Here is a 23,856-nt window from a genome sequence, read left to right as displayed (position 1 = left end):
CTGTGATGAATTATTCTAGAATCTGGTGTGGTTTTATTACATGTATTCATTAAGATTTATAATTTTCAATCCAGCAACTAATCAATTCATTCACTCATTTCTACAGGTAAACAAAACCAAATATTATATATATATATATATATATATATATATATAATAAAACCAACTTTGGAAAGTTGTGATTGACAGCCTTTATTGACTGAGTGAATAATCCAGTGATTGAAATCATTTTAGAAAATTAATCATGGGTTAAAGAAGTTGGTGATAGTGTTTTGAGATCTGCCCTCTTGGTGTGTTTATGCATTTTCCATCTCCAGTCAGAGATCCAACATCAGAGCAGCTGTAAAAACATCTGCACGGCTTGTTTGGAGTCTTTGCAAGTGTAAACCAGCAGGTACGCGTTACCTTCTGCGTGTTGTATCACAGGGCGACACAGATGTCACTGGGCTGTTCCTCTGCTGTTGTGATCCGTCTCGGTGGACACCAACAGCTTTTGCCTTCATCCTGTCTTTCCCCCTCTGTGCTGATACAGCAACGAAAAGAGAGAGAAATGCCGTGCTCACCACAGCTGCTTCCCCAATCTTTCTGCTTAATCATACACTGAGTGAGAGGAAGAGCTTGTAGTCTAATTCTGTTGTAGACAACAAAGAGGAGAATGTGTTTTGATGAACCGGCATAAGGCACTTATTTTGTACTGTGCTTGATGCAGAGTCATGATCACAGAATCATCAGTGAGTGACAGCAATATAAATGGTGAGTTATTACCATTACAGTATGGGACAATGTGGTTACATTCTACATTATGCAAATTGTCAGTTGCTTAATTGATACATGTTAATCATATTAAGGAACTTAATTATAGGAATCTTCCTGTGCTCAATTTGGTAATTACCATTTACCACTGACATTAAATGTACATGGAATGTGATCTAGTTTTGCTGTAAGTGAGATTTTTCTACTGTGATAGTCTCCTCTCATCCACATGAAAAGGAAGCACCAGTACTTTTGATATTTTTAACTTTAGAATTTCCTGCAATGATGAGTGATTTTGATTTCACTTTTTGTCGTCTCTGCTGAAGGCCTCTGGAATGCTGTTTGTATGAAAATTACACTGAGCTCTGAGCAGCAGTGCCAGTGTGGAAATTACAGAATGACGGTAAGATCCGAGCAGACTTGTAAAAGAGCTTAGCTGTCAATCTGTTACCTAAATGTTAACTCTCGCTTTCAGCACTCAGAAACGATGACTGAAATATCACCATTCTGTCGTTTACCTCGATCAAGGCTCTCTGTGCAATCTCAGTCCCTGCAGGTTTGCTTAACCTTTTTTCTTTATTATACCAACCTGCTTAATACATTACGAATTTAATCAAGTCTCCACATTTCTTATGCACGTTAAATTGAACATGCAATGGCACATTTGAATGTGGTTGCCATACCAACCCCTCAGGAGTTCATTTTCCATAATGTAGTGTTTGGAATCTCATTTCCTCTGCTCTCCCCTGCTGCTACTTGCAGACGCCACCTCCAGGCTTGAACTGTATGTTCACCATAAAGGAAGCTCGGCTGCCACAGTCACAAACACTTGGAGGCAGGGAGAAAGAAAAGAGAGGCCTCTCTCCACGTAGTGGAAATGACACAAATTAATATACACTACTTAAACCAGACCAAGATTAATGGTTCCCTTTCGCCGCAGCTTAGTCCCACTGTCAGTTGCCGGGTGCTCGTTGGACAAAATCAACACTAATCAATGTTTATTCCACTTTTGCCCTGGGCTCACAGGAGTCTGGCTAACACCCCCCCCCCCCCACAAACCTCCTCCCTTCCCTCCCAGCACTCCACCCCTCCCTACGTCCGTCTCGCCACGCTTTTCACCTCTCATCCAGCTCCTCCATACATCACCCTCCACACACCGCTCGGCTCCTCAGAGGAGAGTGCGCCCCCTCCTATCAGGCCACATTAGAGTCATGATAGATTTTCTCTTTTCATTTGCATCTGATATTTAACACAGCCAAGCAGTTGCCCTGTCACTTACAAATGAAGTACAAGTGTGAGCACGTGCACACAGGCTTATGTGTGCAAGCGCTTGAAGCAGTAATCGTATCGTTGCTCAGTTGCCACTGTATTACGAGAAACAGGATATCCATTTACTATTCAATCAGGAGTATGTTTGGGTAAGTGTGTCAGTTAGTGTATTTATTCTTTTGTAGAAGATGATATTTCAGATTTCCCACTACTGGGAAACTGAACTCTGAGGTTCAGCAATGAGACAAACTCATCAAATGAGTGTTTTCTCAGTCACCGTACAGCTTATCCTAAACTACACAGTGATCATGATTTCAGTGACTGCCGACCCCTCTGTCAGCGTCACCAGCTGCTCGCATCACAGTGCCACAATAAGTTTCCCATGAAAGCTCTTGACTGGTTTCAGCTTCACTGCTGCTCATCTCTTTGTCATCCCAACAGCTCTGATACATAATTAGGAAATATGCCCTAAATTAATCAATGTCCTGTATGTGAAAAGACAGTTTTGGCAGTTGAAATCATTGTTAAAGAAAGGGCTATTATATTGGGTCTCATCCTCTGCGATTATATTGGGTGAAATATTAATGTTTTCATTCATATGGTATCTGGCTCTTTGATATATATTAGTGTTAATTCATGAAGTGTAATTATCAACCAATTTCACAACAGAACACATAAAAGCTACATTGGCTAATAAAGACTAAAAATACTCAAGAACTGTACAACTGCATTTTACTCATTCATATGTTTCACAATTTGATAGCATTGACATTGTGTTTTGATATGTCCATCACAATGACAAAAGATTGTCTACACTGTCAATTTGGCCACAAATGCCTTTAAGGAGGAAGGACGGGGCTCAGAGGTGATAGTCTGCCAAGTCCCATACTGTAGAGCCGAGTTTAAGACCCCTCCGACACAATGGTTTCCTCTGTTCTCTCACTTATCTCCTTTCCCACAACTTGCAGATGGGGTTAGAATGAAAAACTTAAGGATTATATTTGGAGTTACTATGGATGGGTTGGTTGGAATGTTCCAAAATACATAGAGTTTGAAAAATATACATCTTGTCACGCCCATGGACTCTCGTTTTTAGTTTTATGTTTTAGGTTACGTTTTTGTGTTCATGTCTTGGTTTTTAGTTTTTGCCATTGCTTTTCCCCTCACGTCACTTACCAGTTCATTAGTTTCACTCACTTCACCTGTGTTTTTTCCCTCAGCTGCACTCACTCCCCAATCACTCTCACTCCCTATTTAGTCTCCAGTCTCCCCTCTCTGTTTGCGGGATCTTTGTTGCCATTCATGCCTGCCTTGTCGACGCACCCATGCTACCAGGTTTTGCCCATGATAAGTATTTATATATTCTATGCCATGCCTAGTGTTTTTGTTTGTTTTTCCTCAGCTATGTTTTTTGATTCCGGCTCAGCTGCACTTTAAGTTTGAACCTTGTTTTTTGCTTTAAATAAATCCAGTTTTCCTTTCAAAGTCCGCATCCGTGTCCTCCATCCTCCCCATCCTGACACATCTTTAGGCAGGGTTAGGAGTTACATATATTACAAGTCATGAGTTGTCGCTTTCGTCTTGTCACCTCAAGGCTTCCCTAGACGAAACAACATGTTGTGGTCTCATACCGTCTAACAGCAGATCAGGACATTAGTACATCTTGGAGATGTGGACAAATGTACCTATTACACTTTGGAGTTTTCACAGCAGAAACAAGTGTTTTGGACATATTGAGGTTTATGAAAAGAAGAGGATGAGCAGGATGCAAGAGGACTGTAACTACGACTGTAAGTACTATAACATCTTTTGTGCCCAAAACATGACTCTTGTCATTTGTCTTTTGAAAAATACCCTGTGAAATGGAAAGGTAAGATTGCATTTTATATAGCACCACAATCGGTCACAAGAAAGTGAACAAGAGATTTGGTTTGTAGTTACTTACTTAAAACTTTCAGTTATTATTTCTTGGGATTAACAATACTTCTTTTTATTAATCTGATTTGGCATCCACTTTTCAAAATTGACCGCATGTTATGTTGTGCTGTCATTTAACTAGGCTTTTGTGGTCTTTGCTGTAGCAAATTGAAGAAAACTAGAGACCTTAATAGGTCATGTGTACACCAAAAGCTGGTAATGTAATAATACATTTTCAGAATTGACACCATAGAACTGCCTACTAGTAATGTTCTCGCTCAAGATAGTTAACAGAATTCTGCATTGAGAAAAATACAAGCTAATGATGTTAATTTTCATTCATCCAGCTGTTGTTTTACCCACTTGCTCCCATGTAGGGAGGTTGGTATGCCGGATCTGTTTGCAGCAAGCTTTGAATGAAAGCCAAGGAAACACCCATTACAGTCCCTCTCTGCAGTTCACATTCTATTAACATCCAGTAATCTGAGGAGGAATCCCCACACGGACCGTCTCAGTTGCTTTATTCCCTACTGAAAATGAAATAGTGTAAACAGCGGAAGCCTCTTTTTCAACATTACCAAGATATTTAGTACAGCCCAGAGGCATTGTCGTGCCACCAACTGGCCTCGTTGAAGTGACACTGAGTGCTTTGTCAGCTTTGTGTCTCAGGTGCCAATGTTCGCTTCCTAAAATAACTGTCATGCAGTCTGGCAGGACAGACCCATGTAGAAGGAGCATGTTGGGGCACTGTGCCCCCTGAAAGGAAACAAATGTTTCATAGCAGAAATGTATTGTGGTTTTGGATGCCTTCCCTGTGCCGACACCAACAATGTGGTGGGGAACTTAAAGCACAGAGCGTGATTGTCTGCTGCACCAGCAGGGGTCACAGCAGGTGGGACTGCTGTTGCAAGATGTGGAGTTTCTTTGCAATGATGTAGCCTTTTATGTAGTTTAGAACTAATTCTATTGCACAGTGGACTTCCTACATTTTGACATGTCTTTGTTATTTTCTCTTCCAGAAATAGCTTATGCTTACTGTTGTTAGCTCTTCTTCCTGTGTTATGAATGGTTTGTCATTTTCTCTTAGTGGTGCAACATTACGCCAAGAGAGAAAACAGAGGATGCGCTCTTGTTGAAACTGTTTTCAGGTTGATGTCAGAGGTTAGAAATGATGAGCATGTGGAAAGTTAACCAGTGGCAGTGTCAGCCCTGTGCTCCTGCTTCCTGTTATATCTCACTATGGCCTGAGTGTTCTATAGCTGCAATGACATTTTTATGACTAGTGGACTGAAGTAAAGGTGGGAGTCACAAAGGCTTGAAATGGATGTTCCACCTCCTCATACATAATGAGGAACCAGTACCTAATCATGCAGAGAAAGGGTAGGATTCAGTAGGTTGACAGCGAGAGGTATAATAAAGTTTGACTGAATATGGAATATAGGGTTAGATAGCTTGTGATCTGAGTGTGCTTGAGCCTCAATTGTCTAGGAGAGTTTTATTTAAGCAACAAAATATTATTGTTATAACAGTGTGAAAACAGTTAAAAAAACAAAAAAATTAAATTACAGTTAGTTTGTGGCAAGTATGAAGGTACGGTATTTTGATTAACCAAGCTGCACTGATAGATATTAAAATGCTTATTTTGCTTGAAGTAAAGTACAAAGATCATATTTTTTCTTAAGAATTAGACCCAGGTGAATTATTGAGTCTATCACTATTCAGTTACATTTACTGTTGACAGTAAAACCTAAAGGTACATAAAATGGATTCTGAAAATATACAGACACCTTTACTTCTTGCATTTTTATTGTCTTTAAGAGAATGAAATGACTATTGTGCCCGTGAATCTATTTCAATTAAGCCATATCAAAGTGAAAACACGCCTCTGATTCTTAAAAAAAAAATATTCTCTGGTTTAGTTTTGTTATCATCTAAGTTTATTGTATAGACAGTGCTCAGTTGATCTGTAGCTTTGCTAGCTCGTGTTAATTTGTACTATAATTCAGGTGAACAAAATGCTGGATGCTACAAGATGACACCTCATTCAGTTGAGATGAAAGTTGCTCAATTATGCTTGAAAAGTTTCTCGCTCCATGGAATATGTAAGCCTGCAGAAAGCACATGTGATCAGTAAGTCTCTTGTAACACTTTTAATACCACCGTGCTGCACATGAAGAATGTTGTAGGAACACTATGTGTACATTGCATGCCTAGGAGTGAATAAAACCCTGATGTGGATGCTTAAGTAGCCAAGTAGAGCTACAGTTTAATGACTTAATTTATATAACGCAGTTAATATTAGCATAATTAACAGTTACAATGACTCCAAAATATAAAGAAAACGTTTATTTTGGTTAATTTAAAAAAAACAAATTCATTATGATTTAGTGTGTGGTGCAGGTGTGATGGCTATCAAGGTGGAATGTGTCTGTTGTTAGCTATCTTTTACTTGATATTGTACATAAGAAAAACACGTTATGATAATTGTCCATTATGATCTGACAGTATATCATGAAAGCAGTATAATGTTGCAACTTTAACTCCAATTTTTTAATTTTGTTGTCTAACATTAAATAGTACCGAGAGCTAGTTCATAGTTATCATGTATGTTAGCATAATTAAGCAGAGAGTGGGTGAAATTCTGAAGAATTTTATGTAGTGTTTGGATAATCAGGAAATCAGTGTCTCAACATAAAATTATTTCTCATTGTTTCAATTTTCTGTTTATGTGGGTGTTGGTTGAGCCAAGAAAGTAAAGGTATCACAATTGTCCGAAGAAATATTTTGATTGGCACTTTGAACAATTATTTAACATTTTATGACTACATGATTATTCAATTTATTAGGAAAAACTGGAGATTAATTTATAATCAACATAAGCATTAGATTCAGTTCTAATAGCCATCTGGCCACCCTGTCACTTCTGTTCTTGCTTATAAATTCATAACGCTGTTGCCACTGGCTGTACAGACATTGCGTTGATAAGTTGTTATTCTGACAAAGATGAGAAAACGAGGTTTTAAGAATTTGGAGGATAGTGTAACCTTGATAAAACACTCATCTCAGTGACACTGATTTTCACCATCCATCTTCATCTGATATGAGGTATGCAAATGGTGGCATCGGGTGGGAGTGGAGTATAGGGCTGTTAAATGGGCCATTTCAAATGTTCTTTGTAGCACGCTGACTTCCAAAAAAATTCACTGTCAGCTTGGCACATCTTGGAGTCTTTTTGGAGACTCTTTTCCACCTTTATCTCAAGTCTTCTTCTATTTCCCATACTTCTTTATACCTCCTCTTCTTTCGTTCTTTTTTTCTTCCCTTCTCCAGCTTTTCTCTTCCCCTCTCCTTGCATGCCATACAAATTAGGCAGACACTGACAGTGTCAGAGTGGCTAGTCATGAAATATTAACAGCTTGTAAAGAACTTTACGTAGCTACATTTCTCCTCATTTTTAACTATGTCAGCGCAAGCTGTGGAACATTTATTTGTGTGAGTTTAGGAAGGCTATTATCCTAACAGCTTTTTTTTCCACATTGTAGATGTCTATCTCTTTCCACATGCATGTTGTCTGACCTCAAATGTAATTCCTTTTCAAATACGAGTCCACTGTATTTGTTTGTACCAACCACATTCTGGCTACGTGATCTCTGGGTACAGAATATTAATTTGTAATGCTGTGTTTATCACCCTCTGAAGCTGGTGATTAAGTCTTTATGGGTAAGATCAGACCAATACTTTGGGTTATACAACATGTGTGTGGTTGTAAAAATGTCTGCATAGAACGTAAAGTGTGAAATAAATATGATAAATAATAAGTCCAATTACAATTTGGAGCAATATTCCTGAAGATAAAAGAGGATCAGAGTGGCACCCTCGCCTTTAAGGCATTTGATAATGCTTCTATGTTTTTTTTTTTTTTTTTTTTTTTTTTTTTATTTATATCTCTCCGGCTCACAACTGGTCTCAAAGTGTGTTCAGCTCTGTGGGTGGGGATGGCCTCTCTCTTCTTCCTTTTTGTAAATGGCCTCTGTAAAGATGGAGTTGTCAATCACCTGCAGGTTTGCTGAATCCTGAGAGGCAACATCAGTTCTCAGTTAAAGGGGAAGTTCGCCATTTTGCACATTAAGCCCTGTTTTTAGGTAGTCTGGGGTGAATTATAGATGTTCTGATCACAATTTGGACATTTGGTGCTGAACGGAGCATTTAGGTATCCACTGCTGCAGCCCACCCACCTTTGCATTGAGTCAATGACCACTCAAGCAAACAATCATAAAACGGCATTAAACTTTTGTTTGCAGAGACATGAAACTCACCGTGTGGTCTGTGGTGGACAGCGATACGTTGGCTCGAAAATCACCGCGAAATACGCTTCCAGAGAAGTTATATTACCATTATTGTCTGTCTTCATTGATTTGTATTGTACACAAACAACGCACTATCGCCACCTAGTGGCTGGATGTCTTGCTGCTGCTATTCAACGGTGTCCGGAAAAATAGGTCCACCAAATGCTAAAACAACTGTTAGAAGGCACCTTTTGCTGCGATTTTCGGGTCAATTTATCGAAATTGTTTGTGTACAATACAAATCAATGAAGACGGACAATAATGGTAATATAACTTCTCTGGAAGCGTATTTCGCGGTGATTTTCGAGCCAACGTATCGCTGTCCACCACAGACCACACGGTGAGTTTCATGTCTCTGCAAACGAAAGTTTAATGCCGTTTTATGATTGTTTGCTTGAGTGGTCATTGACTCAATGCAAAGGTGGGTGGGCTGCAGCAGTGGATACCTAAATGCTCCGTTCAGCACCAAATATCCAAATTGTGATCAGAACATCTATAATTCACCCCAGACCACCTAAAAACAGGGCTTAATGTGCAAAATGGCGAACTTCCCCTTTAAGGACAGGAACAATGACTTTAGTTGTCATGCACACACACACTTCTCTGGAGCACTCTATGGACAGTGTGTTGCCCTTTAATTAAAATCATGCTTTCAGTCTGGATGGAGGCAAACAGATGGCATCCAGATAATTGAACTGGTTGAATATTGTGATGAAAATATCCTTTTTAAGATCCTTTGCCATGAATATTCAAGGGATTTCAGTTTATTACAGCTTTGTCAATCCTGTCTTCTTAAAAATACATTGTTAAGCTTACATCCAGACTCTCAATGTGGGAATAGGTATTGTGAAAAGTAAGCACTTTAGTTGAGTTCATAAGTTCACATTTTACCATGGGGAAAAAAGACACATTGTCAGTAAAATTTCTCACTGATACAGTATGGGGTACAGAGATTCCTCAATATGCTACAAAACGTTCTCTATACTTTCCTGTATGCATTCACACACATTCATACATCAATGGATGCATTGGTAGGCAACATAGGGTTCAGTGTCTTCCCCAAGGATGCTTTGACATGTGGCTTGGGGAAGCCTGAAGTCGAACCATCGAACTTCTGATTGGTAGGCAACCTTCATCCTGAGCTACACCCGCCCTACACATGTGTTGCACGTGGGATCTTTCATTGAGAGACCTCAGAAATGAACTAAGAAATACTGGCATAATCTACATGAAATACTAACTAGACTCAATTGTTATGGTTTGACAACTTACATGGCATGCTACGAAAGCATTTATTTAAAGTTTTATTTCACAAATGTGGATTTTAAATAGAAAATAGTGAAAATCCTATGAGAAAATATTAATAACCAGACAAATCTTATATTTTCAACTGAAGGACTTTTAATGCCGTACAAAATCAGTATTGCCACAAAGCAGTCAACTCATTATTTGAAGCATTGACCTCTGGGCCTTAATAATCTGGTTCACAAGAGAAATCTGTTGGCTAATACCACTGGTAGAGACCACTGTGGAATGGTTCATAGCCATATCATGGACTGCAGGATAAAGTTGTATTATCTGTTTGTATAAAGCAATACATTCCAACCATCTCCTGAGGCAATTAAGTCCATTAATTGACTTACAGTTAAGCAGGTGTAAATAAAATTTCATCATTGCTGTTAAAGAAAAAAATTAGTTGAGGAAATTAGTTAATGGGGTGTATCCTGAGGTGGGTAGTGACCGAAAAAATGAGATTGCGAATACAAGCGGCCGAAATGAGTTTCCTCCGCAGGGTGTCTGGGCTCTCCCTTAGAGAGAAGGGTGAGAAGCTCGGTCATCCGGGAGGGGCTCAGAGTAGAACCGCTGCTCCTCCGCATCGAGAGGAGTCAAATGAGGTGGCTCGGGCATCTGGTAAGGATGCCTCCTGGACGCCTCCCTGGTGAGGTGTTCCGGGCCCGTCCCACTGGAAGGAGACCCCGGGGGAGACCCAGGACACGTTGGAGAGTTTATGTTTCTCGGCTGGCCTGGGAACGCCTCGGGGTCCCCCCAGAAGAGCTGGAGGAAGTGGCCGGGGACAGGGACGTCTGGGTTTCTCTGCTTAAGCTGCTGCCCCCGCGACCCGATCCCCGGAGAAGCGGAAGATGATGGATGAGGTGTATCCTCTTTTGTTAAATGTGGATTTGACTTCCTCTTCTCTTGACTGATTATGATGTGTGGCACAGGTAGCTGTCAGCAAGGCATGATTAATTAAAAGGAAAACTATGCCAATTTGTCAGATTGTTCTATCTGTTGTCAGAGAGCAAGGCGAGTTGAGCTGTTGATGGTTCCACACTCTCCTACACGTCCGTAACATGTTGGGTTCTCTTGCTCTTTGTGAGAAGTGTCAACAGCCTTTGGGGAGACAGTGTTTCCCGCAGGAAATTGCTTAGTCAAGGTGGTGAGTCGTCGGCCGGGACCAGGGGTTTTGCGCGGATAGCGTTCCGTCGGGTGGCGGGGGGGGGGTACTTGGAATGGGACGGGGGCTGATAGAGCAATAACGAAGCTGTTTAAGAGCTGTAACACTTTTTTATTTACATTATTAACTATTTACATTAACAACCAGTAGGTGTCGCAATTCAATGCTGTCTTTTAATGTCTGAGCCTGGCAAAGCATTATTACTTCGGTTTAAAAAAAAATATATATATATATATATATATATATATTTTTTTGGGAACGTTGGCAAGGCGAGTTTGCTAAGGCGGCCGCCTTAACTATAATGCGCTGCGGGAAACACTGGGAGATTTTGCGAGTCTCTTTCTGCTCAACAGAGACCGTGTAAAAAATTATAGCTACAAGCAGCAATGAACGGCCCTCGCACAATGGCGGCGCTTCGGCCTACATTGCGACGGAGGGCCCTGGCAGCCACCGCAATGAGGTGATCATTGATGAGGCCATCTACGCAATGAGGGAGCATAGATGGCTTCCTCCGAGCAGTCATCAGGTGGCGCTGTGATCATGACTGGATACTGATGTACAAACGTCTTCAGCCTGGGGCCGTTATAAATCATGCAAAATATGAGTGTTGTTGGGCAGTGCACTACAAATTTAAAGCAACTTCCTGTCTCCTGTTACAGGTGGGCGGAGCTATGGCAATGATAATATTTAGTCAATGTCTTCTCAAGATGGGACTGTCATGAAACGTGATTTTTGATGAAGAATAAATGTTGTATGTGCAAGTAATAATGACTTCCTGTTAAATGGCAAAGCATCAGAATTCACTATCAATGTGTATGATGAACAAACCTAAATGAAGTAAAGTAGTATCTTGAAAGTCAAGCACAATTTTTTTTTACATACTTTCAAGTGAATGGGGTAGATGAAGTAAGTCAAAGAACAAAATAGAACACATTATGTTCACAGTGGGCGGGACTATGGCATTGAAAGCTTTTAATCATATACTGTCATGACTGTTTCATAATCAGTTTTGTGGTCATGGCGGGATGTTGAGTATAGACAAGTTGCCACCTGACACGCCGTCCATTGAAAACTGAAAGTATTCTCTATGAAGCATCATCAATGTGTCATGCGTTGCCTGACCACATTTGAAGATGGAGTAGCTAAAAACTTCTTAGTAACAGGTAAAATATCACATGAAGAACTTCCAAGAAATGGTGACGCATCACAATTCAAGCAGCTACTGTGACCATGACCTTTGAGGAGAAATAAAGCTTTTAATCATACTGACCAAGTTGTAAGTCCATAAGCGAAACATGTCTTCCTGTGACGATGAAAAAATTAAAAAATCTGTTCAGGACCTAAGTATAATGATATTTGTGACTTTGATGCAGATTGAATTTAAAATGTGGCGGAAATTTCAACTTCTTGTTTAATGGTTAAACATCAAATTTCAAGGAGCCGCCACACTCATTGACACTCATTGGTGGCACTGTAGAGTAATTTTTCTAAAAATTAACAAGACCCCAAAAATACATAATTTTACACATGCCCTTGGAGGCCTGTGCAAAATTTCCTGAGTTTTTGAGCATGTTCAAAAAAGCAATTAATTAAGGAATGGAATAAGAAGAAGAAGAAAAACAAAAACACTCCAGATACAATCAGACCGCCATTGCTGCTCGGGCCTAATTATGAGGCATCTGCTTTAGAACAGGGCTCAGTACGAGCATACCAAGCGAGGCTGACTTAATGAACAGTTCCAGCACACAAGAGAGCACTACTTTGTCTGCTGAATTTGAATTCTAAGAGAAGCATTGAGCCACTAACAAAGTTCAAGCTGAATTAGATTTTTGTTGTTTGTGTTTTGGAGGTCCATCTGCAGCAGTGATTAGCATTGTTGTGAAGCTGGCTTTGGTTTCAGTATACGCTGACTGAGGTTTCTCAGCTGCCAGCTGTTGGTCTTGCTGCAGGAAAAGGGTAGAGTGCAGAAGTGTTGTTTGTGTTGGCTTGCAGTGTTGCTCCCAAACGAGCTGTTTGGCCCTTGTCAGCGGCGCTGTCATATCTGTCTCAGGCCTGTCCCGACAGCCAGCCCAAGTCCCACATCACAAAGGCGGGCTCGTCCTAGGAGAGACAGGTGTCAGCAGCATGTGCCCTCTCCCCTTCCAACACATGCTTGGCACTGCAACGGAGCTTCATGTTTGAAACTTGGAAAGAAGGGTCATCTCTTGCAACCATTCGCAGTTGCCATATAGCAGGAGCTTCATCAGCGCATTGTGTCAGATACGGAGCATCCACCAGAGGAGTCTCAGTTCGATAGCATTACAGACTGGAGTTGCATCCTGACTTACTGACGCACTGACTGACAGCTTTATTGTGTCCTTTGTGGAACATGAATGAAAGGCTCTTATGAGAAGACCGTCCAAACACAGACCGTACTCATTAATGCTCAGGAAATTATTTGTTTCTTTGTTTGCATTGTTGTTGCTTTATATGGATTTCCTGATTTTAGCTGACAACACACAAGGGGGTTATATAGTTTAAATAAATAAAGACTGATCTAATCTGTGTTTAGACATTGCTACTTTTAGACATACTTTTCAGTTATGTTTAAGATCAGATTAACTGTCATGCATACATGCATACACACGAAATTTGTCCTCCGCTTTTAACCCATCCAGGTTGGCACCTGTTGACACTGTGTTGCTGTGACTCACACACTCAGACACTGGAGCGGTGGGCATTCACAGCACCCAGGGAGCATGGGGGTATGGTGCCTTGCTCAAGGGCACCTCGTGACAAGGAGGTGGACTGATACCCCTCATGCTGTCAGTTTCACCAATCTTTGGCGAGTGGCGAGAGTGGGAATCGAACCGCCATTGGACGACCGACTCTAACCACTGAGCCACATCATGTCATCCTTGCACAGGGGCCATGCAAATCTTCTCTGTATCGTTCCAATTTTTGTATATGTGCTACTGGAGTAACACAGTTGGCTTGTTTTTTTTTCTGTTTATCTGTTTGCTAACAGAATTACTCACAGATGGAATTACATTAATCATTAAGTAACCAGAAGCGTGGTATGTTAAAGATTCAAAACTACCAGGAACTTCATGAGGACTTGCTTATTATTTAAGGTAAAAGCTGTGCAGTGGTATTAGGGTTAAGCTGGCATGAATTTTTGGGTTTTGATACTCAAAACTGAGTTAAACTACAGAATAGCATGCAAAGGACTACAGAGTACACAGTACAGCTCAGATATAGTCACATGCTGAACACATCCATAAAACTAGTTTTCTATTTTTCTTAAAGCAGAGAGACAAAGATGGAATAAGTGCCAAAAATATTGTAAAGTTGCTTTGTTTTAGTACCATATTTGTCCATTTGTTACTGATCTGCCTGCCAGTGAAAGGGAAATTTATTTAAGGGAATGACAAGAAACCCTGAAAGCCAAAATGTTTTCCTTCTGTGCTCATATTATGCGGTCCCGGTTTTCCTTCCATGTGTTATTTTTGTAGTCATTTAAACTGATCCAGGGTGAAGCCAAACAGAGATAGCTGTATATTTAATGTCTTTCAGCAGCCACATTAAGAGTGCAGTTTGTATGGTGGAGGGGGGTGAAGAGGTGGGTGGGAGCTGTGACATTAATAATTTATTTGCAGCTGTGTATCTGAATGCTGCAGGAGCACCAAGTGATGGAAATTTTTAATGATATGAAGAGTGAAGCCCAGAAAGATCAATGCAGGCACAATCACACACATACACACACACAGACTCACGCACACAGACTCACACACACATACACTAACACAACCACATTACACATAGTGTCTGCCAATGTGAATCTAAGTGGCTGGTGACGAGTGGCTGCTCCTGCTCTAATATTGTTTTGGTCCATAAGCCGTCTGGTTTGATCTTGCGGGCTGAAGGTCTCTGGCCTAAATGACTCTGTCCCTTTTGCTGCTGCTGTCAGAACTGACTGTCCTCATGTTTATTTCATTTTGTGTCTGGGTTGTCTCGTTTCCCTATCCTCCAATGTCATTAACGCTCTGAGCCAGGACCCTGCAGTGACGCGCCTAATGAATTCCTCTGCAGCTCCTCAATCCCCACCTAGTTACCCCAGCTCAAGGCGTCAAATTAAACCATTCTTTATGTGTATGTGTAGATATTTGTTTTAAGTGGTTACCTTTGTGAAAGCATTAATTTCCTGACCATTGAGAGCTAATAAAATTTTAATCTCTCAATTAAAAAATGAGCCAACAACAGACGGAAATGTCTTTGTTTGTGCAGAAATGAGTTTTATGCTGCATTTCAAGAGTTCAAGAGCTTCCTCTGATGTCAACATACCGCTTTAACCTTTTTGCTTTATGATCATTGTTGGTATTTTGCACTTGATGAGGAGTTGTTGCTTTTAACATTTTTGATCCAAGATAATTTGGGAATTAAGATGGCAGCAGTGAGGATGCCTGGGTGACTGCTAATTGGGCTTATTTAGTCGTCATTGTGATAAGCGTAACAAGGCCAGACGTGTTATTGAGCTGTGAGGCTGCAGTAGGGAAGCAAATTTGCCTATATTCATCCCAAACAGATGGAGCTTTTATGTTGAGAATTTTTGGGGGAAATGTAGAGTTTGAATTTGGTCAAGCATGATAAATATATGGAACTACTGTGCGCCTTTTGTGTGACACCAAAAAGCATATTGAGGCTAAGTGACGTTAATACTGTGTTGTAGCCTATTTTCTAGTGGAGACCCTTCAGAAGTGACTGTGGTAGTGCTGCTTCAGTGTCAGAGGAGCAGGCCTCCTGCAACTATTTCCCCTCACTGATCCACTCTATACTTGTCATCTACAAAACATTCATGTGGAGCGCCCTCAGTGGACTAAAATGGCATTTTGTTGACCTAAGGAAGTGGTTGAGGGCCCTCTATCCTAGCATCTGTGCGTGCTCCTCGGTCACTGTTTTGTTTCTGACCTTCGTGGCATTTAAAGTCCACGGCTTCTTAGACTAAAAGAATGCGCTGCTTTAATTAAAGATGTGTAAATCGGCTTGATTGGGTCTTATTCACATTAGGAGAGATATGATGAATCTGCGGTGTGATAGATTTTAATTAAGGAATAATTAAAAATGAATGCCGATTTTTATTTAGCCTGGCAGACAGGCTTTGGACATGAGCTCATAAGTGCAATCCTGAGCACCTCACCTGCTTCTTGGGAGCACAGGAAAATTCTAAAGGTCTCTTGAAAACACAAGATCTGCCCTCTTCAATGTTTTGAAAAAAAAAGATGAAAGGCAAACAGATATTTACTGTGTTGGGGAGTGGCCAATGTGCTGGCTTAATAAAAAAAAAAAAAATCTGCTCTTTCCTTGCCCTCACCCATCCTATCCTCTCTGTTTTGGCTGGCAGAGCAGCAGAGTGGCTCTGAGACATGGAACACTAGTTGTGCTGGCAATTATGTTAATGGGATGCTATTAGGCCATGATTCCGTATGAGCGATCGGGGAGAAGAAGAGCCCCGGCGGCAGAAAATGATAACGAAGCGTGCGCCTCGTTGATACGGTTCCAGCAGAATAATTTGCATAATGAACCCTCCCCACTAACGAGGGGTGTGGCCTCGACACTGAGCTACTTAGAAAGCTCAGGAGTCGCAGCGTGAGGTGAGTCGACACTGAAAGCACAACATGACAAAAAGATTCATGGACTTCACCAGTGGTTGCGAAAAGCCATTTTGGAATGAATGTAACTGTAGCATGCTAATTCTTCTGCTCGTCCCTTTGCAGGCACCATTTACAAACATGACAATGCAATTTCTTTATAATGCATAATGCTCTTTAAAAATGAATGAGGAATCACATAACTGCAGACTTGTGTTTTTTTGTTTTTTTTTGCTTTGTGTTGACATATAAAGCATATTCTTATTTCTGGCAGCTACTCTATAAAATGTCTAAAGCTTCTATAAATAGTTTCAAATCAAATATTCATAATGCCTCCGGTGTCAATTTCATGTCTTTTTTTTACTTCCAACCTTTCACTTGAGATTCAACATTTTTTATTCAATGTACAGCACACATGTACACACACAAAGTGTGAATGACAGGGGGGGTTGGGGGGTTTGACCCCCCCCCCCCAATTACGACTTCATCCCCCCTTAAAGACGTACAAATAACAGATGGGGGGGGGGGGGGGGGGGGATTAAAACATTTATCTTTCTTATCCGTAATCATAAATATTACAATACACAGTATATTCCATATTCATGCCAGGAAGATGATTATAGTAAAATGTCAGATACCCCTGAAGTGGACTATACCATTTCATTGTCTGTCTGCCTGTCACTGGCTCAAGTCGGCGCGTGCACGAAAAAAAAATTGCGCCAGAGTGCTGTGTTGCAAGTAGCTGTAAATGTAAATGTATTTTATTTATACAGCCCTTTACAAACAATCATTACGATGTACCAAAGTGCTTTACAGTAGGTAATAAATAAAGAGAAGAATAAGTAAAAACAATAAAAGAACAGTGAAAGCACTAAAATACAACAAAATCGAATAAGATAAGTGTCATCATACTACTGAGTATTAAAAGCAATCATGTGATTATGATAGCTTACGTGTTATTAAATGTTAGCTTTGTTCCCTGTGAACGTCACTCAGGACACTGTGTCAGGCGTGCACTGTGGTCAAGTTGTAAACAATGCCTAAAGCGTGCTGCGTTGCCAGGTTTGACAGTTGCCCCCTTTTTGAAACCACATTAATTTGAATTGACAGGAGAAATATAAAACAAATGTTTGCGTGTTTGTATTATTTGTTTATTTATTTGTGTATTAGCGTAGCACATCATATTATATTGAACTATTATATAATATTGTTTAATTTTAAGAGGCTTTTAAGTGGTGTTTTAGATAGGCTTTTGCCTTTTTGATAGTAGCTTTTAAAATAGGCAACCCATTGCAGTAGTTTTCACTCAGGTATGCAGGAGTTTAATCTATTTGGAGTTTAATCTATTTGGATTGTTCCATGTGTACTGAAATGTCAGGGAGGGGGCCACACTCATACCTAGAAGCTTGTCTTTTCGTATGGGAGGCCGTTTGGTGTTGAAGGCACTGGAGGTCAAAGAACATGATTCTCACATATGAATGTATGCTTAATACTGAGCATTATAGCATGAAAGACCCAGTTTGGGTCTACAATACTTTGTTGGTGTCTGCAAAAGTTGTTTGTGTGGTACATTATGTGCCCAATGAAATGGAAAATGGTGAAAAATTTGGTTTATCATCATCTACAGACTGCAGATTGCATTTAGTTGAACAAGCAAGATACTGTAAGGATTGTTAGACTTCTGTTAACTGGACTCCAAAGCCTTGTAGATTCCCTTGGCAGCCAAAATAAAACAGACAGAGCAGGTGGCACCACTTCATTGACACTGCTTTTGCTAGCTCTTTTTTGCCTAATCCATACAGCTGAGGTTATGCACTGATGTGATTGATCCAAATCAACAATTTATGATTAATTTTGCCACATAGTGCAGCAATTTTATTTATGCATTGCCCCCCCTCTCTTGAAGTCTTGATGTATTATTTGTATGTCTACGCAGCGTGCGGCACAGCCTGTCGTCTTTAGACACAGCCTCAGGATTTGATCAGAGTGATTTGGAGGCCCAGGGGAGGACATTAGACACCCAGAATGCCCCCCCCCCCCATCAGGCAGCTCTCCCCTATACTGCTCATTCTCAACCTTTCATTCTCCCTTAATGAGAACTTCTCCTAATTATTTCAGTGGCTGGAGCGTGGGGACACAGCCGGAGTTAGGTCTCCTGCGCTTGGACGTGACCGTTATGCTGATGAAGGCAGCGGATCAATAATTTAGGCCCTTGCCTTAATGGTGGGGTTGAGAAGAAAGCGATACATCTGAGTCCGAGATTAAATTTTAAAGGCGTAGCTTGAGCTCCAGGCGGAGTTAACTAGAAACCCCTGAATGTGTTTTCTGCAAACAGCTGACACATTTATGTCTACTAGAATCCTTATTGCTCTTCCTCTAAAGCAAAGCCAGTGTCTAAGTGCTTGTTTACCTTGCTTTGTTTATCCTGCATGCAATTATTGTAGTGTACAGAGTCATTTGGACAATGTCTTGCCTGCCAAATGATTTGCATTTGACATGCATGGGTATATAACTGATTTAGAGGCATGAATATTGATAGTATCTTATCAGCTTAGTGTCCATCCCTCAAACCACTCTGTGGAGAATAATGGTCCTCTGAGCATTTTTCTGGTCATCTTGCTTTAGTGAATGCACATGTAATCTTTAAGTGTAGAGAGCATCTGCTCCATGAAGCCTTTCCATCTCCCTCTGGGGAGGTTTCCATGCATCTTTTAAGGACTTTTCACATCAAGAAGGCCTGAGCAGAGTACCCTGCAGTCTCTCCCTCAATTATTAAAACTGGAATTTTGATGCTCTTTTTTAACTTAGCCTTGAAGCAAAAGAAGGGAGAAGGGAGCCACATGTAGAGGACAGTAATCCTCCCCAGCCTCATAGCCCTAGAAAAAGAAAAATGGTGACAATTTTCAGTAGCAGTTTATTATTAGAAGACTTTTTTTTTCCCTCTTAATGGAAACCCGATGGAGGTTTTAAAACATTCATACGGATTTCATATTGCAGACATTCCTGCTTCAAAAAGAATGAGTCACCACAGTTCTCCAGAGCTACATACACTGTCACTGTGTGAGAGAAAGTAGGGCTGCATCCAATTATAACAGGGGACACAAAGTGTTTCCTTTGATTTATGTGTGTGGCCTGTGATCACAGCTCTAAGAAAGTCCAAATGGCTGAGATTAAAATGTAACTTATTGACTCAGCCTGACAAACAATAACATCAAGAACAGGCATCAGTGTCCTCTGTGTTGGTTGGCGTAGGAGTGGTAAGAATGAAGGATGAATCAACTAAAACAAGACAGATCTCGTTATCCTCCTCATCACTTGCAACATGTTATTGCGTACAATCTCTGGATACAGAATCCCTCTTGGTCCTGATTGGGTCATTGTTTATTTTTTCATGTAAGTGCCAAGGAAGTCATGCAAACTCCACAAATTGCTTGGCTGATGGCAATGGCACTTTATATAAACTCCATCTGTTGTCTCTGTGAATTGCAACTAACTTTAACTCTGATTAAATGTTGATATCCGTGTAAACACTTGTGCCATATTGAGTACTATATTCAGCTTCACAGTATCTCTCTGCAGTGCAGAAAAGCCTCCCTTTGCTTCGTAGGTCTTTGTTGATTTATGGTGAGAAAATAAAGTGTTCTGACAGCGAGCTGAAATTAAGGCCAGGCTGATTTCCAGCTTAGGTGTCAGAGAATTTGAATAAATGCGTCTACGAGCGCAAGCTAAAACATGTCTTTAGTTTACAGCACATGTGAAGCTGCTGTGAACAGCGGTGACTGTAATTTAAAATTGTCTTCCAAGAGCATAGATATTCTCTTTGTGGGGAAAGACAGATGATTAAGTGTGGCTTAATTGATAAATGATTTATTCAACAACCACAATCAATCAAAACAATGCTTTAGAAGTGGTTTGTTACTTTTAATATAGTTGTGTGTTTGATTTGTGTGGGCCAAGGTGTATTTTATCGGCCTGTGACTGGAAACATACTATCTGTACATACATTTGTGTCCCCCTTTTTTACATACACTTGACTTAAAGGGGAATACATTTCCTGTTGGTGAGTGTTTGCTTTCATCGAGTGGCCAACTGATCTTTATTGAAACTGGCATATATTTAAGACAAACTTTGGTTCAAATATATACATTTTTCCAATATGTTCACAGTTCTATGCATTCCATAGTACTAGTTCCATCAGTGCAACATCATCATTACATCCTTACTAGAGCTTGGTGGAATATTGACTTTTTACTTGTTCCTATCCTCATCTATGGTCACGAGCTTTGGGTAGTGACCGAAAGAACGAGATCGCAAATACAAGCGGCCGAAATGAGTTTCCTCCGCAGGGTGTCTGGGCTCTCCCTTAGAGATAGGGTGAGAAGCTCGGTCATCCGGGAGGGGCTCGGAGTAGAACCGCTGCTCCTCCGCATCGAGAGGAGTCAGATGAGGTGGCTCGGGCATCTGGTTAGGATGCCTCCTGGACGCCTCCCTGGTGAGGTGTTCCGGGCTCGTCCCACTGGGAAGAGGCCCCGGGGAAGACCCAGGACACGTTGGAGAGACTATGTTTCTCGGCTGGCCTGGGAATTCCTCGGGGTCCCCCCAGAAGAGCTGGAGGAAGTGGCCGGGGACAGGGACGTCTGGGTTTCTCTGCTCAAGCTGCTGCCCCCGCGACCCGATCCCCGGACAAGCGGAAGATGATGAATGGATGGATGGACGATTATTTTGATTGATATTGAAATCACGATTATGAAACACATTTTATTTACTTGAGAACTTCATATCTCTTTACTCAGCTTTGACACTGGTGTCTGTTATAATGCTGTGAATGATGTCTCCTTATGAGAGCTAAGACAAGTGAGATAGATGGTTGCATTATAAAGTTTGTCCTTAATGGATCATTGTGTTGTTGTCTCAAGAGTCCAGGTACCTTAAACTTTTTTGGTGAGTTTTGTTCTTTTTTGTGCTTACTCATAGACCACTTCGAAAGCAAAATTAAAAAAATTTAATGATTTGGTCGTGTTGCCTTGTTGTGCTGCTACAGATCTTGCACAGTATTTTTAGCTTATTCGAAATTGGATTCCTCGAAACCAAAGTGTGCCCAGACAGGTGAATTTGTTTTTCCCTTGTAAGTGAAAGAAAAAAAGGACTTTATGGGATATTTAAGGTATATCTTGTGAATTGTGAAGTTGACATGGCTTAGTAGGTCAAAGCATTCTTATTTTCCTCAGCTACAAATAATTACACCTATCATTTCTTCCTTTTCTTTCGCTCACACAGACATCACATTTTAAAACAGTGTTTGAACTGATGAGTTTTGATTTACTGTTTAACTGAAAGTGCTTCTTTTTTCCTTTTTTTTTTTTTTTTTTTATGACAAAGACACTAAAAGAAACCCAAAAAGGTCCCGGAATAATATTGAATCTAGGGACACCATCATCCTGGATTGTATCCACAGATTAGTTTGAGACACAGCGGAGTTTACTACCACCTGTGTAATATCTGTAGTTGCCACATACAGAGATAACGCTTTTCTCTCTCTCTTTCTGTTTTGCTCTCTTTGTGTGTGTGGTGTGCTTTGGTACAGTATACCAAAATGTGTGTTTAACATGCTTTTCTCATGGGAGTGGGAAGCTATCCACATATAAGAAATGAATGAGGTAATGTGCTGGGAGGTAATGGGTTTATGCAACATACTGGAACAGAGAAGCTCATTAGGAGACTTCAGCCCAAACCCCAGTGCTGCTTGCCTTTATTCCCTTTGTCATAGCAGACTGGTGGAAGCCAAGGAATTCAATGCTTGGGGCGGGGGCTGGAATTTAATCCTGGGAGCCACTGCACAGATGCACAGGTGAGTTACTTAATGTATGAAATGGCAAGTCTCCAAGCAGCAAACCACCCATGTTACTTCTACTGGCAACAAAACATAATCAATAACAAAGCACTCAGTATTAATACTACATAAGTGTTCTATATGTCATGTTAAATATGTAGAAGCGTTGATTGTAGTAGTCTAAAGTACTTGGTACGGAAACTGAATACTTTTCTACAATGATCGAAATTTGACAAATGCAAAAATTTGGCCTCAAAATTCAGTCACTTTTTTTCAAATTTTATGGTGTATTTCTTTGGTGAAAGTGTTTGAATAATTGGCAGTAATATCCTCAGAGAACTGAAATTAAACTTGTATTGACTTTAATTCTTGTTGTCATCAGCTGATTAGTGATGTCCAATCATATTAGAGCAGGTCTATAAGCATTACAAACTTCTTCCAACCAACAGTCATAAATAGTAGTGAGTAGTAAAGAATGTTTAAATGTTAAATTTCTTGATTTGGTAGTAATTCAGGAAACAAAACAGATTTGATTTATAACTACATGAAAGTTTCTTACAGCAGAATAACTGAAATGTAATTATTATTTGGCACTTTTGGTTGCAAAAACCTCTTATGCTTATACAAAAAAATCTGATTATATATCTGTTAAATATTTAGCTATTGACATATTTTCAACCCATATATTTTTAGTTTTGTTGATTTTGCTGTCATTTTATTTTTTATTAATTTATATTTTGAAGAGAGAATCAGTTCTTAAAGCAAACTCCTCATGACTCAACTTATCTTAGAGCTACTTTTCCTATTCACTTTGTTTTTTATGGCCAGTATCTTTCCCAAGAGATTCATGATTGAAATTGTGTATTAAAGGGAAAAAGTTATACACGATTAAACAATAACCCATTAATACCCAACCCTCTCTGTTGTTGATGGGAACTTTGTTGTCAAGTGAGTCCAATATTTTGTTGCTAGCTAGACAGAACATGGATAGATAATTCAAGGCTGGGCTTTGTTCCATCCACAGTATTTCTATCACACATCACTGGACACCACATCAGCTGAGTGAAATGTACTGCAGTATATGCACACTTTGTTCACTGATAGTGTCAGCATTAAAACTCAGAGGATGATATGCCTCAGTCATGCCTGCTTTGTGTGATTGAGACGTAATTAGTTTTTTTTCCCCTCTTGTTTTAGTGGTAGGATTTGTTTGGCAATAGGGTAAAGCAGGCCTCATCGGTTTTTGACCTACGCGGAGGCAGAGTTTCCAGTCTATTTCCAGCACAGTTTGTTCATTCTAGGTGACTGGGGGGACTGTGTGTCATTGAAGGCCCATCCTCTGCCTCTATCCGAGTGTGAAATGCTGCTCAGCTGAGATGTTGGTCTGCTTTTGTTTGTCTGACCAGTTTGTTGCAACTCGGAAACCCTGGTCATAATGTTAAAAAGCCGCATGTCGAGGTCAAGTACATGCTGTGCTGTATTTTTATATATACATATGTGCATGTTTTATTGTAACATTAGTTCTTGCTTATTTTCACTTGATTTATTTAATTTATTTATTATTTGATCTGACAAGAAATATGTATTAATTAGAAAAAGTCAGATTGTGCAGACTTATTGAAAGACCTCTCACAGTTCTCTCATTTTCTGTCAGAACAG

General features: G+C 40.3%; 1 protein-coding gene and 1 non-coding gene across 4 annotated transcripts in view; one reads left to right on the top strand and one right to left on the bottom strand.

Annotated features, from left to right (window-relative positions):
- Positions 1–23,856, top strand: part of LOC142400183 (pre-B-cell leukemia transcription factor 1-like) — a 73,335-nt gene that overhangs the window by 6,931 nt on the left and 42,548 nt on the right. The gene's annotated exons all lie outside the window — the stretch shown is intronic.
- On the bottom strand, positions 13,600–13,706 carry LOC142401020 (U6 spliceosomal RNA). The gene has a single exon (XR_012773039.1). It is a non-coding gene; the product is annotated as a U6 spliceosomal RNA (small nuclear RNA).

This window comes from Odontesthes bonariensis, chromosome 15 (assembly GCF_027942865.1).
Source record: "Odontesthes bonariensis isolate fOdoBon6 chromosome 15, fOdoBon6.hap1, whole genome shotgun sequence".
Taxonomy (NCBI): Eukaryota; Metazoa; Chordata; class Actinopteri; order Atheriniformes; family Atherinopsidae; genus Odontesthes; species Odontesthes bonariensis.
This window is presented reverse-complemented; position numbering and strand designations above follow the sequence as displayed.